Here is a 14472-nt window from a genome sequence, read left to right as displayed (position 1 = left end):
ATCTGCATGAATGTGGATTCATGCATTGCTTTAGAACCGGAACGAGACAAATCAAAAAAAGAAAAATGAAAACAAACATTGCCATTTTTATTTTGTTTATTTTTAAACTGCAAAAATAAATGAAAAACAGGGAACACCGCTTTTAACTGAAAAACATCCTTTTATTTATGATGCAAATTTGCAAATTTAAACATGAGGTGGCCCTTACAATGAACCATTACGTGTCGGGCAACACGTATGGATTTCATGCATATAAAATCAAAAACAGGAAAATATTACTCTTCGAGCAGAGTGACCCAGATGATCTTTTCAGCCTTCCAATTCTGGATTCCCATCCCTGGTGCGCACGGCTTTATCCATTGGTCAATTTCGCAGTCGCTATCAGCTTCCTCACTCGTCATGCAGATGTGATCCGGATCCAGCATTCCGGCACTAGTGAAGGTGACTGACGTACGGCGTCCTCTGCCTTGTCTTGAGCCTCGGCCCGGCTGATACCCCACTCCGAAGCGGTCCTTCTTTGTAGAGATATCCATCATCCTGCCCCAACCAGGAGCCTCTCCATTCTTCACCACCTCGGCGGCCTGCTTGTACGAAGCAACGGACGGTTTCTCCTCTTCTTTTGCAAACAGGGCATTCTCTACCTTAACGGTTTCGAACACCTGACTTGGCGTCTCCCATATTTCGCCGTCCATCTCCACATATTTGAAGGATGAAAGGTGGCTGACAAAGATGTCCTCTTCTCCGCACACAGTGACAACCTGTCCTTCCCAGATATATTTCATCTTTTGATGCAAAGTCGAGGTCACTGCCCCAGCAGCATGAATCCACGGCCTACCCAACAAGCAACTGTATGCCGGCTGGATATCCATGACATAGAAAGTCGACTTAAACAACTCCGGGCCTATCTTCACCGGAAGCTCAACTTCTCCAAATACGGCCCGCTTTGACCCATCAAATGCCCGCACTATCAGATCAGTGGGTGTCAAAATCAGTCCGTCACAATTCAGCTTAGCCAGAGCTTTCTTCGGCAACACATTCAATGAGGAGCCGGTATCAACCAGCACATGCGAAAGCACGGGTCCTTTGCATTCCATTGCTATGTACAACGCCCGATTGTGATTTCTCCCATCTACAGTCAGGTCCATGTCAGTAAAGCCCAACCCATGGCTGGCATGCACATTGGACACTACTGTCTCCAACTGGTTAATGGTTATCTCCTGAGGAACATAGGCTTTCTTCAGAATTTTCATCAAAGCCTCTCTATGCCCCTCAGAGCTTAACAGCAAAGATAGAATCGATATTTTGGAGGGAGTCTGCTGCAAATGGTCCACCAGCTTGTACTCCGACTTCTTGATGATCCTTAAGAATTCCTCTGCATCATCATCAAGTTTCTCTTCCGACCCCACAGGCGTCGGTGTCACATCAGGAGTACCATTATTCACCACTTGTTTCCCTTTCGCCCTGGCTAAAGCCTCAGCCTTTTCTTTTTTCTCTTTTTCTCCTTCTCCCCCCCCTCAAGGCATCAAGAGCAAACAGTCTGCCACTGCGAGTGAAACCACTGGTACCGGCATTATCCACCTTTGAAACGGTGGTTTCACTTGCAGTCTGATCTTCCACTTTCTCCCCATTGCAATATACCTCCCCACCATAATGCCATGGCACGACATCATCTTTGTCATATGGAATTGGTCCAGGTACCGTGATGGTAACTGGAGCCGCCTCAGCAAGAGTAGATAAATCCACCGGGTCAAAATAAATCGTTATGGTGGAGACCTCTTCTTTTCCCATATCAACTTTCTCAATCAGAATACTCCCTTCGTCCATCAAACCCTAGACAGTCCTCCTCAATAATTCACACCCATTCTGAACAACAGTGCACTCAGCACAATCAATACCACAACCTGGATCGACCCCATTTAACAACAACTGCCGTTTAACCTCAGCCAACGGAGTCCTCAGTTGATCAACAGACAACAGCCCCACTCTGTTCTCCTCCGAGATAGCATTCACCCCCCTTTGACCATGCGCAGGCATGGGATTAGCATTGACATTGGGAGATGGTGCGAAGTTGATAGCTTTCGAATCCACCAGATCTTGAACTACGTGCTTAAAAGCTTTGCAGTTCTCTACGTTATGTCCGGGAGCACCCGAATGGAATTCACATTTCACATTCTCATCATAATTGGCCGGCCTTTGATCAGGTCTCAAAGGTGCCAAAGTCCTGAGTTGTACCAGCCCCAAATCCATCAACTTCTTCAGCAAAAAGGAATAGGTTACAGGAGGCCTGTCAAACTGACGGTCATTCATCCTCCCCCGCACCTGATAACCAGCCCTCTGAGGCCTCTGCTGAAAGGGTTGTCTCTGCTGTTGAGGTTGTTGTTGTTGCTGCTGTGCAGGTTGATTGTCAGCAGGAATAGTTACCGCAGCAGTGTGCTGGAAGTAACGATCCCTACTGGGTCCTCTTTGAGCATAAAGCGCGCTCGTATCACCCTCTTTCTTCCTATGGCCATTACTGAAGGGCTTCTTCGACCCTGAAGAAGAAGCATTACCCTGAATCTTTCTGAGCTTCAGCCAGCTCTCAATCCTCTCGCCAGCCACCACTATGTCTGAAAAGTTGGTCACCGGACAACCAACCATTCTCTCGGCGAACGCCCCTTGCAGAGTGCCCATGAAGAGATCAGACATTTCTCTGTCCACAAGTGGAGGTTGCACTCTGGCAGCCAACTCCCTCCACCTTTGAGTGTATTCTTTAAACCCCTCGTTATTCTTTTGAGACATACCCTGCAGCTGGGTACGACTCGGGGCCATATCAGCATTGAACTGATACTGTTTAAAGAATGCGTCCCCAAGATCTTGCCAATTCTTGATATCTGAGGACTTGAGCTTGGTGTACCACTCCAGGGAGCCTCCGGACAGGCTGTCCTGGAAGAAGTACATCCACAACTTTTGGTCCATGGTGTAAGCTGAGATCTTACGGACAAACGCTTGCAGATGAATCTCGGGGCAGGAACTCCCATTGTACCGATCAAATGTGGGCGCTTTGAATTTCTGCGGGATCACAATCCCCTCCACTAGCCCCATATTTGACATGTTAACCACCCCAGGAGTGGCATAACTTTCCAAGGCCCGGATCTTCTCAGCCAGCAGCTGAATCTCTTTGTTCTGTGGTGGGGCACCGTACTGTCCGAACGGTTCATTGTGCATCGAGAACTGATCAGCCTCTCTGTCTTCCTCTCTGTCGTCATCAACCCCGAAGAAAGGCTGGAAAAGACTGTCCTTGAAGTTCTGCCCAGGTTGACCACCAGCAGGAGCACCAAAACCAGCAGCATTATTCACTATTCCCACTGTTGTTCTTTTTCCACCATCTCGAGAACCGCCCAGCCCCTGGTTGGAGACACCATCCAGGTTCACACCGCTGTTTGCCGCTGAAGCCCGCTCGAGCTTCTCAACTTTGTCAGCCAGAGCGTTCTGACCAACTGCAAAACCTTGCATGATGTTGATCAGCTCGGTCATCTTGTCCTTCAGCTCAAGAATATCAGAATTTGGGAGATCCATTAGTCTGGGAGTATTGCGTCGAGTGAAGTATCTGTGCGGGCGTGTTGAGTGCAAAGGTACAACTCTACGAGCACGAGCAATCAAGCACGTTAGAACTGATACCTGCAAAATAAAACACAAGTTATTATGATCATGCATGAATGTAGTGTTTATCCACATGAGGAACACTTTGTCTCTCGATCCTGGCTTCATCGAGATAGATAATAACCCAGCAGCAATATTCTGACATTCATCATTTGATTCATCATACAGATCAGAGATATATGATTTAGCAAAATACCCCCCAACCATGTGTGTGTGCTGTGTGAGTGCATACGGGAAAGCAAATAAAGCTTGAAGATCAATCACTGAATGAAAATAACCATCACATAGCAAACTGCACAATAAGTGCCATAGTCATACATCAAAGCTGATACAATTCTCCAGAATTGGGAAAGAAAATACAAGCAAAATGAATTCCGTCAACAAGCCTGACGGTAATCCACACAAATAATAAAGGCTAGCCTGATGAGGGTCCCACAGAAGGCCCTATCTCATCAACCATCTTCGCGAACTCTGCGGCGAACCTGAGCTCGGTGTTCTCCTGCTGTAATCTCCCCACCTCTTTCTGATGAATCTTCATCTGCCTGAAGTAATGATCTCTCTAAGCCATATAATGATCTCTCTCGGCGATGATCTTTACTTTCTCCACTTCCCACTCTGCAGCAAGGACTCTGTTTCTGGCATCTCTCTGATCTCTCACGAGGATTTGCCTCCTCTTCTCATCTTCAATGACCTTTGAAGCTCTAGCCAATCTCTCTTTGGTGATGTCGTGCTCCTTTGTTGAAGATGCCAAAGCCTGATTGACCTTCCCATAGTAGGCAGTATCCATCTCAAAGCGCTTTGCTTCCAAGGCATGTCGCTTGTCTTGATCTTCCATCTTCACTCTGATCTCCTGGTTAGCCATCTGAACCCGAGCAACACTCATCTCCAATTCCGTTTTCTCCGCAAGCAACTGATCTCTCTCCCGCTTCATCTCCAGGAACTCTTCCATACTAACAGAGGAAGGAGATTCCTCAATCAACGGATACCACAGATCCACCATAGGAAACGGTAGACAAGTAAGTTCCACTCTCTTTCTGAGCCAGTCATCGAACGGAGGAAAAGACCTGTTATTGGCTCTGCCCCAAGAAAACTTGCCTTTCCTTTGAATACTGTGCCATGCATCAGATACCTGAACCTCACTCTTGAACGGAGGAAGCTCCATAGCGAATCCCATTTGTCTCTTAAGAAGTGTCGGGTTATAATTAATGCAACCCTGAACTCCTATAAGCGGCACATTGGGAAAACCCCCACAACTGCAGATGAAGTCTTGTCCAACCCCACTACTGTGAGTCCAAGCTATGTCTTTGGCCCTCAAACCCATCAGCTTGGTCGCCCAATTGACATTTTGGCCAAGAAGAACAAAAGCACCCCTGGTAGGCAAATATCCCATAAACCACTTGTATAGCAGCTGAGTGCAACATCGAATCAATCCCCCACGCTGCTTCTCGTTCCTGTTATGGACCGAGTAATAGACATCTCCGATCAAAGTAGGGATAGGATTCCTCTGAACAAACAAGCGGATGGCATTAATATCCACGAAGCTCTTCTGATTAGGAAAAAGAATGATCCCATAAATGCCCGCAGCAATCAAAGCACAGACAGCTTCCCAGTTACCCAACTCAGCATTCTCCTTGGCCTTAGCTTCTAGGAAACTCAGATGAAAACCAGGCAACTTCCCCTTCTCTTTCAGACTCCCCTTAACCATCTCCGGACTCAAATAAAGAGCACGGGAAATCCCTTCAATATCAGGCTCTTCCTTAGTAGCATAGAAAGGAACCTGATTTCTGATATGAATGCCCAAGATATCAGCATAGTCCTCCATCAAAGGCCCCAATAAGTAATCTGGGAAGACGAAGCACCTCAAACCGGGATCATAGAACTGGAGGAGAGTATGAATGGCACTCCTATCTCTGTCAGTGAGTCTGAAAACCGTCTTCAGAATACCCCCATATGCCTCACGAAACATCCCCACATGGTTGGGTGTAATCAAAGCTATCATATCCTTCAACACACTGATCTCTGGGTCAAAGAAGCTATAGGCAACATCGTCCTTTAAACCGGGCCTCATATCTGAGCAGAAAGTCTCTCAAACAGGATCTCGATCAAAAGGGTCCCTGCATATGGATAAACATGTGTTAGATGCAAATAAATGCAGAATGTGATGATGCTGATGAATGAATGCAATGCATTGTGCCATCCTCCAAGTCGTCTGATCATTTGTTGCACTGAAACCCTGATTTCTGAACCGATCACAACCATCTGAAGGAATATGTAACCACAAATCCGACTTGGTAGTTCCGAAATAAACGGAAGACAGATACATCATCATCATCACCAAACAATCTCTGAGCAGATACCCATAACCATCTGAATCGGCCCGGGGAATCCTGAAATAAACGGATCCCCACTGATAAATAACTCGGACAGCGCTCCGGCGTCTCAGAAATAAAGGGCCATAAACCCGACTTATAAATAGGACCCTGATCAACGGAACCAATAGTCACCATCAAAGTCACCATCAGAACAATGCATCTGTAAGAATCACCCTCCCCTCACAGGTAAATTCTAATCAGGTCATCCTAAGGCGGATAATAGTCTCGACAATCGGGCAGAGATGCTCAATGGGTTTGCCCTTTCGGGTGTGCCATTGTAGCTCTCCTGAGATCGTCTAAACCAAAGATCCGGGAAATGATCGGTCACCAGAGTCAATAATCCAAAAGAGGTAACCCCACCAAAGTGGAAAACCCCACTGAGGAAGAGCACTCTCAGATGAACCTCGTCCGGCTTGTGGTATGTCACGTCGCAACAGCATGCCCAACCGGCATGTGAGGAACGTGAGACCACACTAATCCTAGGTGTATACTCGGGCCTGGGTTTTAGCCCCACTCAGAGCACCCACCCCAAAACAGAGGACGGCAACATGATAGTATGATGCATGCAAATATTTATGCAAATATATACACAGTCAGAATAATAAATGCAATAAATAACAGCACCAGCAACCTAAACTATCCTAGAACGCTAGGAGAGACTCGCTTAGGGAAGATGGACCAGCACAGGTCAACATCTTGTATGATCCCCAGCAGAGTCGCCAGCTGTCGCATCCGCGAAAAACAACCGGCGGGCTGAAACAAAAACAACACAGAGCCGCCACCGCGCGTTATTTATCCCAACAAAAAGCATGGTCTCGCGACCAAAGAGAAAGGGTACGGGAGTCGGTTACGCAAGGGGAAGGTATTAGCACCCCTCACGTCCGTCGTACTCGACGGGATCCACGCTCTAAAAGAAAGAAAAGGTTGCTAAACAAACATCACACACACACTGAAAACAACACAGGTGGGGGAAAAGAGGAGAGGGCTCGCTAGGACATCGCGTCCTATGCCTACGTATCTCGTCTGGAACGAGAATCAGAGTTGCCGTAGTTCGGCTCACGCACGCCAAACAAGACACACACAAACACGGGCAAACATGGAACCCGAACGCCAATCGCTGGACTTACATCGGCTTCCGAACCAAACAAACACACTCAGGATACGGACAGCCAATCGCTGGGCTTACATCCATATCCTGACACACAAGAACACACACAAAAAGAAAGAAAAGTGCCCGGAGAGACCTCGCACGGTCTCCTGCCTACGTACCTCATCTGGTATGAGGATCAGGGCGACGTAGTTCCCCTGAACGGGAAAGAAATTCTAACCAGATACAAAGGGAGACACACTACTAGGGAGCTGTACTCGAGCCTAGGTGTTATCATGCATCATTGCCCTATGTTATGGTTCTCTATCTACTTGCACAACAGCAAGCTAATCCTAACCAGGAAGAAGCAAAGCATGCAAGCATAAACAAAGCAAAGCAGACATTTCAAATAGCACACACTATATCCAGTCAAAGTGGGCTCAAACAAAGGGTTAGACTGCCAAGGCAAGTCAACTGTACAGGGTAGTGTTCGCTCTTAACCCTGACATTGAGAGTCAGGGTGAAGCAGAGGAAAGGTGAGTGAATATGAGACTTCACAGCTCTTATCCCTGGCCAGGGAGAGCTTCAGACAAAGGAGCGTGGGTTTAGGAAGTAGGAACCCTTCTACACTCATGACTCTGACTCAACTGATCTTGGGTTAATGTCCCAATGCATCAACACAGTGGTGTGAGCAGAGGGACGACTCAACAGAATAGCAGGAGGTGGACTACACACCTCTTGTGTCTGCCAATTGCCTTAATCAAGGTCTTTTCTTGCTTGGGGACAAAGTTAAACAATCACAATCATTGCCTCTTAAGGAGGACTTCAGACAGTTGCCTGGCTAAATAACAAGCCAGGTCTTCCAGACTACATGGAGACAAGAGAGTCTACCTCAATTGGTTTATACAACCAAGCAGCAGCACAGCAAGTTCTTAAAGAACTAAAGCGACTATGGTACCTGAAATCAATCTAATACAGTCAGTATTCAAGTCACAAAGTCAAAACAGACAAGTTAAGAATCAACAGACAATGTATAATCAGACAATGCAATGTGCAAAGCACAATCAACTCAAGTGAGCCAAGCATCCTACAAAATAAACAAGTTAGTCCATAACAAGCATATAAACCAAACTCAATCAACTTGCATTAATCTCCTTTAAAACATTTGCTTCTTCAACCTGAAACACAATTCAAAAGTGAGAAACAAGACCACTAGGACAAGCCTAGGGTCCAAAGGAGGTGAAAAATTCAAAACAGCGAGTGAAAATTAATCAAAATCACAATCAAACAAATTAGAAACAAATCCCATTGGTCCCATGCTCATATCATTCATCATCATCATTTCATGAAAGAAAAGGCACAAAACATGCAATTTGCAACCTCAAAGGACCAAACAGAATGATCACCATCAAATCATTATCAAAACATTTCAATAAATTCCACAAAAATTCAAGTCTGAACAGAACACATTGAATGAATAGCATATCAAATTTCAGCTCATTTGGATAAAGGGAAGTAGGTCAATGAAAATCATAAAGTTCAGACAAGTTCAAGCAAGCCAACACAAGTCATCAAAACAATCATCAACTTCCATCAATCATAAAATAGTGACAGAATATGATAAATGAATGGGATCAAAGCCAAAATTACCTATAATGTGTCTAGAATTCACATGTCAAATTTCACATTCATCCAATCAATAACCATAATTTCACAAATCAAATGCCAACATGTGTCACAAAAAATCAACAAATGACCAAACAGCAAATAAAATCCCAATCAAATAGGAAATGCCATCAATAAATCCAGAAATATTCCCATGTGTTCTCAACATCCATATTCTCAATCATGCAAAAATTTAGCTCAATCCAATGTCCCTAAGCACATCAAATAAAATCATGAAGTTCACCAAGCATGGTGTGACACAAATTGTCACACCTCTAATCAAGAATTCATATCTCATCAACCAGGGATCCAAAAATTGCAAACTATACATCAAAATCACCAGCAAAGAGTCCAGAATAGGCATGTAAAATTTCAAGCATTTCTATGGAAGCATCGTCATTTTATGAGTGAAATGGCATGGTATACACAAATTGGACACACTCAACCAAACCCTAGGAAATTTATTTTTCCACACGTGGACAAAAATAATAAAAAACTACACATCAAAAGGAGAATAATGCAAAAAGTCTCATCAAATTTGGACAAGAAATGAATGATTTATGGATTTTTAAAGATCATGAATCAAAATGAAATGAAAAATGAAAAAGAAAATGAAATATGAAATGAAATAATATTGACAATGGCATATTCGTAATTATCCTACAGCGGAACCAAAACGCGCCGTTTTCATTTATTCGGTGGCGCCATCTGATTGGCTCTAAGGTGCGGTAAACAGCATTTCAAAATTCACAGCCAGGCAAATGGAATCAAAACGCGAATCTGGACGCGTTCTCCATCGTCTTCACCAAACAAATTCCAGAAAATTGACTATGAACATTTCTTCACCAAAATGAGCAAATCATATATGGTTGAACTCGTCTAAGCATGTACATCATGGATATGGCAAGCATTTAACCTAACTCTAAACATATCAACCGGATCGAACAAAAGAACATTTGCACATCAAACTTAAATCCAAGATTTCTCTCTCGATACTCAACCAAATTCAAAACCACAAGCAGCATTGCATTCTACGATCAAAGATCTATCTAAGCCACATCACAATTTAAGCAATGGTTGAGATCGAAAATTTACCTTATGGATGAAGCAGATGTTGAATCACGCGTTTCCAAGTCCAAGAAGGTGAAACAGATGAAGATCAATGTTGTGGAAGTTGAATGGAATGAGTAGTTCAGCTCAATTGTGCTCCAGATCCAAGAATCAACAAAATGCCATGGAAGAGCTTGCTTTCAACAGTCACGATTCCTCAATCTTTTTGCCTTGATCTTGTGAAACAGTTCCTCAAGAGTGATTGTAGAAGATGGATCCAACAAGAACGAGCCAAATTGATGCAGAACTTGGTGAGAAATGATGAAAAATGTCAAAAAAGTTTTGGAGAGAATTGAGAGAATTGGAGGGAAAATTGGTTAGATCTTGAAGAATGAAATGTCATTATCAATTCTGTTACAATTAACCTCTTATACCAACTCCTTAATCCATTTCTTAATCACAATTAGCAAATGAAGTGAAATTAGTGAAAATGAGTTTTAAGTGAAATAACCAAAACAGCCTTTTCCCAATTTAGGCAATGTAACAGTACAATGGCAATGCAAACAAGTTCTATTTGGCATTTGGAATGTGTTGGAAAAGGTCCCAAGTGCAAATGCCATGTAATTTGAAAAGTCACCATTCCACACCAAAAATACAAAAGGAATTACTTGAAAAATGACTTTTTGCCATGATTATTTTTGATGAAATATGATGATGCATCATGAAAGTACATGTGAAATGTGGTTTGCTCAAAGAAAGATCATCCAATTTGGCCATTCCATGTGAAAGTTATGCCACCTTGAATTTAGGCATTTTTGGAAAATGATTTGATCATAACTTACCAACCATACATGAGAAATTCATGTTCTTGGACTTTTTGGAAAGGTGAGAGCAAGATCTACAACTTTCGTGTTGAACAAAATTTCATTTGAAGCATTTTTGGACATGTAATTTTGAGGTGAAAAACTTTCCATTTTTGGAAACTTTCAATTACAAGTCACTTTCTATTTTTGGAAAGTTTTCTCCTGACTTTATTTTCTTCATTCTTGATGTTTGAAATATCAAATGAAACTTGTTTCAACATGAATGAAGTGTCTCTAACCTCTCCCACCTCCACATCCATCATTCTTGGCACAGTTGACCACAGTTGACTTTTTTGACTGATAGATGAATTTGGCCATGCACTGATCAAGTTGAGCCTCAAACTCCTGATGACATGGCTCAATGATGAAACCCTAGCCTCCATAAGCTCAATATAATCACATGATGATCCCCATATCCATTGTAGACCCCATCTCCTTGCCAAGCCCTGATTGGCCCAATGCAGATGATTAGGGTTGACCAGTGGTCAAAACCCTAATCCCAAGGTATCTGATCAATCTCTTGAATCTTCTGGATGATAACAAGACCATGATGATGATGTATCATTTCAACCAAGATCAAGCTCAATCTCCTTGAGAAATCATGAAACCCTAATTTGAACCACCACCCTCAGATAGTTAGTGATCTATTCAATCAATGAAACCCTCAGCTTGAATCTCAACCTCTTATCCTCTGACCAAGACTTAGGAGGATGAATTGCTTGTTGTGGCCATATGATATGCAACATGCTAATGACTAATGACCTAAAGAAGTGATATGCAATGTGTTATGCTAGTCCCAAGAGAGGAGGGCAAATTTTGAGGTGTTACAATCATGAACCTCAAAATTCAACTCCCTGTATCTTTCAATATATTTGGAGTTATATGAAATTGAGGCCAAATTCGAGCTCCTGAGCATTTTTACTTTAAATTCATGTTCTCCTTTTTTATTTTGGTGATGGTTGAAGGTGGACCAGTCCGGTGAGGTCCACCGGAGAAGAAGACCGGAGTTGCAACTCCGGTGATGCATTGGCATGTCTCAGACCATAAGATCCACTTATTTTGTTTTAATCTCACGTGTTGGTTTTGATTACCATCCCTGCAGTGCATTGACTAGAGTCCATCATGGAACGCGCGTTGAGATCCACTTCATCTGCCACCTCAATTAATGAGGGAGATCAAGTTGTCCACGTTTTTTAACATTTTCTGATTTTCATTTTATTTGACTTATTTTCATTAATTCATAATAATTTTAATATTGATCCAAAAAATATGAGACTTTCACCCAAAAAAATTAAATAAATTCCTCTTTCATTTTCTGATTTAAAATTATTTTTTGGATCATTATTAATATTTTTCATGATTTAATAGTTTTTGTGCATATTTTTAAATGCTTAAAAATACTTTTAAGTTTCCAAAAATATTGAATTTTTTTTCTCCAAGGTCCTTTGACCTTGTTTGTCCTATGATAAATCTCATGGCCATTTATTTGATGTTTTGATGAGGTTTTAGGATTTTGACCAACCATAATTTAATTTACATTTTTTAATTGATTTTAATTGTTTAATTGCAAAATAAGTTGTGTTGAGCTTTTGGTATTGATTTGTTGAGTTTGACTTTTGTTGTTGGGCCTTGGTCAAGGTTGATTTGACTTTGTTGAGTTAAAATCATTGAATTTAGGGGATTGATTAAATGTACATTTCATCTCCCAAAATAAATGAATGATTTTAATTTGATAAAAGTCCTCCTTTGACCAATTTGTGTTGATTCCATTTCCCCTCACCCTTCATCTCAATTCCATTCTCTCCTCATTCATTTCATGGACCTATGATATCTCTATACCCTAAGGCTAGTTGATTGTAAAATCAATATAAGTATGGATGAGATTAGGTCCACCTCTTTTGCATTTTTCTTTTAAGTGTGATATGTTTTAGGAGTATAGTTCATAATACCATATCTCTAACATGCATTAACACTAAAATTTCTATTGCTCAGCCTCAAATAGTTGTGACTTCTACATAAGTCCAATTACGATTTCTTAACATATCGTTAAATTTTGACACAAAAGGCATAACATTCTAGTAAGTGAGATTGTAAGTCTCCCCCTTCATGGTATTGTGTGGAAACTTGGCCTTTTTTCCTTTCTTTGGAAGATGTCTTGGTTCAAGGATTCATGCTTGTGAATAGAGGGTTGGGTGTTCTCCAAAGAATGACTTAAACAATTGAAAAACAAAAGCAATACTAACTTCTAATCAACTAACAACTAACAACTAACATCTATTTTCAAGGCATTTACTTTTATGCACTTTAAATTCAAGTCTTTATTCATTTGCCATTATTCATATCATTTAACTTGTTTATTTTAATGTCATTTTCACTTTGCTCACTTGAGCCAAACTTTGTGATTATATTGTGATTGTATATACTTGTTTGTGTTTGTGGTCCTTTGACCTTAATGTACATAATAACAACAAAACCCTAAAAGACATTTGTGTGGGCTGTTGGATTTGATCTGAGACATTGGACTTAGAATTAGGCAACACTCCCTATGCAAAAGGACTTCGCTAATGCCAACTTTCATGAAATCAAGTACTTGTGAAGTGAACTTTCATCTGATGCAAATACTGAAGATCCATTTAAGTTCATCTACAACATGATTTTAATGAAGCTGTTACTTTGAACATGTGTCTAAGGCCTATCTCTGAATTCATCTGATACATGGGAGATTATGAAGAAGATCATGGAGTTGCTAAGATTGGATGTGGTTATCTTTATTTGATGTCTTGTTCTTCATCTTGCTATTTGTGTATTGATATTGCTTGATTCTAAAGTCCAAGGGAAATTTGGGTTTCTATATGACATTCTTGTCTATTGGATTACATCCCATTGGTCAGATCTTTTCAACTCTTAACTTTTAAATTTTTGCTTAGGATTAGTCTCTTCATCTCCTCCCCATTTCTCAAATTTCAAATCTCTCCCTCCTTTTAAAAAATCTTCTTTATTTGTGATTTCTAAACTTAGACTTGATTGCAAATTAGAAACTTTGGTCTTATGCCATTGCATTTTCAAACTCTTTTATTAATCAACTTGTAAATGAATCTAATTATATTGACTTAAAATTTCAAAAGCCAAAAAAGAACTAACACTCATTCAAACCTTTTAGGCCCCTTTGTGCCTCTTTCAAACTTAAAATTTTGTTAAAAGCAACTCATTCACTTTGAAATTGATACCACGAACTACGAGGTTTTGATCCCTCATTTTTTATGTTGGTACGTAGGCATAAGTCCGAAGGTCTTGTCAAATACAAAAATATAATTAATGAATTTTTTTCTCATCCCTCCACTTTATTTATTGCAAACATCATTTTGTACAAAAACACATATGCACACAAGAAAGGGCTCCCTATGAGTACCTAGGACACTTTGGGTGCTAACACCTTCCCTCTGTGTAACCAACCCCCTTACTTGTAATCTCTGGCATTTTACTAGTTTTGATTTGAAAACTTCTTATCTTTGGGTTTCGTTCGTACTTTTCCCTTTTCCCTTGGAAACAATACAAGCGCGGTGGCAACTCTGGTTTTATTGACGTTAAGTTTATCCATAGCTTAATGGTCATGAATTTACCGCTACAGCAATGGCTGGAATATCTGACATTGTTGGGGAAAGAATCAAATGGTTCAGTGATGATTCCTAGCGACGGCTAGAAATACCTGACTTAGCTGGGGGAAAGAGCATATTAGTGACGATTCCTTATGAAGATTGGAATACCTGACTCATGTTGGGGAAGGAAATTTAAAGAT

This window comes from Lathyrus oleraceus, chromosome 6 (genome assembly GCF_024323335.1).
Source record: "Lathyrus oleraceus cultivar Zhongwan6 chromosome 6, CAAS_Psat_ZW6_1.0, whole genome shotgun sequence".
NCBI lineage: Eukaryota > Viridiplantae > Streptophyta > Magnoliopsida > Fabales > Fabaceae > Lathyrus > Lathyrus oleraceus.
This window is presented reverse-complemented; position numbering follows the sequence as displayed.